The sequence below is a fragment of the Tupaia chinensis genome, unplaced genomic scaffold, assembly GCF_000334495.1.
Source record: "Tupaia chinensis unplaced genomic scaffold, TupChi_1.0 Scaffold000272_1, whole genome shotgun sequence".
Lineage (NCBI taxonomy): Eukaryota > Metazoa > Chordata > Mammalia > Scandentia > Tupaiidae > Tupaia > Tupaia belangeri.
The window spans coordinates 150,680-154,040 of record NW_006159754.1 but is presented as its reverse complement, the minus strand read 5'-3'; positions in this window follow the sequence as shown (position 1 = coordinate 154,040).

The window sequence follows — 3,361 nt, the reverse complement described above, 5'->3', positions numbered from 1 at the left end:
AGGTAGTGTCGTGGTTAAGGTGCTGGGCTCCCACATGACCAACTATGGTCTGAGTTCCGGATGTGGCAACTTAAGACTCACTCCAAGTGCATGTGTGTACATGCCCAAAATCCTAGGAGGAGAATGGATGAGAAGGGATTGTGGTATGTTCATCTCCCTGGAGTTGGGGGTGATTTCTCATTTTTCCTTTCACAATCTTTCTCTGTGTTTAACACGTGCCCTATGGCAAAAACCTTAAAAACAAAACAAAATGAAAACAAAAGTTATTTACTAAGGCAATCTAATTTTGTAGTTAAAAAAATTAATATTTTAAACATTTTATCTAAAGTGCATTTGGAGTTGAAGTTTTAGTTTTTTAATTTTCTAGTCATAAAGGAGGCAGAAAATGCTCATCAATTTTTGCAGTATTCATTAAAATTAAAGGATAACTTGGGACATGGTCATGATAGAAACACTAAATAATTCCACAGTTGTGCTTCCTTGAAGCTGATACAAGGTCCCTGGGCAGGAAACAAAGGAAGGGACAAATTTCAGGAAGGCCGATGTCTCAGCAACTCTGGAGTTGGACCGTATCAGAGCATTTAGTGAGCCAAGGCCTAAAGGAGGAGGAAACAATTATCTCCTGGGAAAGGGCTGTGGAATCTGGAACACCACGAATTTCTCAGGGCAGGAGTTGAGACTGGAGTGCCTCCTGCTCCTTGATGAAACAATTCAGCCAACTTCAAGGACATCCATCTGGGAAAATGACTGGCTTCTGGAAACAGTGTTATTCTGGTATTTATGAACAACCCTGCTGATTGAACCTCAATCAGGAAATTTTCCTCAATCAACCATATTCCTTGTTGTGTGTTAGATGACTCATTAGACAATAACTGTATTGCAACAATAATAGTAATGATAATAAGAGCATTTATTGAGTGGTTACTTCAGGTCAGACACTTGATATATTTGTTATGTAATTAACAAGAATTTTACTTGTCATTAATTTTACATCATGTCTTCTACCCTATCAACTTTGCTTTTACTCAGAATTCTGCCCTAAATTCTGTAGACACTTGATTACATGGAAGAACATTTAGTTGTAAATAATTAAGTCACAAGATATTTTTTATTTTCTATCATTTCCTCTGTGTTGTTGTCTTCAGTTATTTCTACAATGGCTCTGAAGTAGTATTGTATCAATGCTTTTTTCCTGGTTTTGATCATTGTACCATGGTTATATATGGTTTTAAAATAAGTGCAGAAAGGGCCAGCAGGGAGCATGGTGGTTAAGGTACTGGATTCCCACATGGTTGATCATGGTTCAAGCCCCAGACTTGGCGGCTTGAAAATCATGATGAGTGTGTGTGTGTGAAGGGATTGCACAGTTGCCATCCTCCTGGGGGAGTGATTTCTCTCTTTCCTTCTTTCTATTTCTTTCTCCCTCTGGTGTCCTATGGCAAAAACTTAAAAACAAAACAAAACAAAAAAGTGAAGAAAGATATACAAGAAAAATTTTGTACTAATTTTCAACTTTCCTATAGGTCTAAAATTAGTTTAAAAACAATTCATAATTTTTTATTATAATGTATTTTAAATCTTATTTTCTTATGGCAAAAAAGCAATATATATTTGATATCCATATAAATAAAAAGAAGAAAATGAAAATGCTAATTCAAAAAGCTAGAAGTATCTCATAAATATCTAGATGCAAATTCATTGATATATGTGTGTGTGTGGACACACAGCATGTATAAATTTTGACCATCAACACCAGTTTCAAAAGTAAAACTTTATTTGTCTTTATTGAACTAAACTTGTTTTAAACTTTCAGTCTGCCTAATGGAGGGGAGTTTACTTTGACTATTGGGTAATTCTGTTGGACGATTACATTTACATTCAGGTTTAAAATGTAGGTCCCTTCCTCTTCCTTTCCAGAGGGTATGTCTGGATTCCATTCATCCTCTGCAGGCACTTATTGCTGATACAACTCATCCCACTTCTTTGTTAGGGACCACCTCTTCCCTTGGCTTACTTGAACTGTGATCTGATGGTCTTCAGCCTTTACAGTATCAGAGACTCAATGGGGACCTCATAAGGTTGCACTTGGCCCCTTAACAGAGCCACCTCTCTCACATTTGCTCTCTTACAGCTCTGGTTTCTAAGATCTGTAGAATCCGTAGTTACTGTCTCGGAAATGTGACAGAGCCCTCTTTTCTTCTCTTCTCCTTCTTTCTTTTTCCTTTTTTTAGAGTTTTTTGTTTGTTTGTTTTGCTTTAGGACACGTGTGACCGTGTGTGCATGCATGCGCGTGCGCGCAAGAGAGAGAGAGAGAGAGAGAGAGAGAGAGAAACAGTGGGAGATAAAGTGGGAAGTTACCCCCTGGGGGATGGCCACATTGCAATCCCTTCTCCTCCATTCTCCTTCTGGGATCCTGTGCATGCATGTACATGTGCCTGGCATGATTTTAAAGTCACAGGGTCCAAGACCGGACTCATGGTCTGCCATGAGGGAGTCCAATGATGTAACCACTACGCCATCTGCTGGTCCCATTTTCCTTTTCTTATGCCATCTCCAGAAACTTTTTCAGGCCATCACACCTCTCTTTGTGCCTTAGCCCAGTGTGATAGCATTGCAGGCCCCTCCTATGTGTTATTCCTGAAACATTCTCCTACTCCACTGAACTTTATTTCATTTTTGGTGAAAAAAGCAAGCCAACAAGTAAGCTCTTACATCTTTATGCTTTTTTTGAGATTCTATTAGTTATGATATAAACTTTGAAGTTTTTGTATTGAAGTCAGATTTTTGCATATTCGGATTCTTAAAAGTCCCACCCCTAAGATTTTGAAATTCCTTCTTGCAAATAAACTGTAAAATCATTTTTTGAGACAATTTTGAAAATTTGACTATGATTTAGTTCTTAGAAGGTACTAAAGATTTATTTATTATTAATCATTAGATGTGATAATGGCCTTATAATTTATATGTGAAAATACAGGTTTCAGAAAAACTAGTGAAGGCCAATGTATGCAGTAACTTAGCTGGTATTGTATTACTAACATAAATATCTGTGATTTTAAAGATAGAGATTTATTTGGCTCATGATTCTGGTGGCTGGAAGGTCTAAGGTGTGGGGCCAGCATTGAGCTGGCCTGTGTCACAACATGGCTTATGGAAGCAGAGAGGATGGCAGGCACATGCAGAGAGACTGAGCTTGAGCTGGGGGCAGCCATTTTCCTTTTATAATAACTCACTCTTTCAGGAACAAATCACTTCTCAGGAGAGCTGGACTCTCAAGGCAATCACTGCCCAGTAAGCCTCACCTCTGAGAGGTCTCATTACATCCCACTGTCATTACACTAAGAACCAAATTCTAAAACAT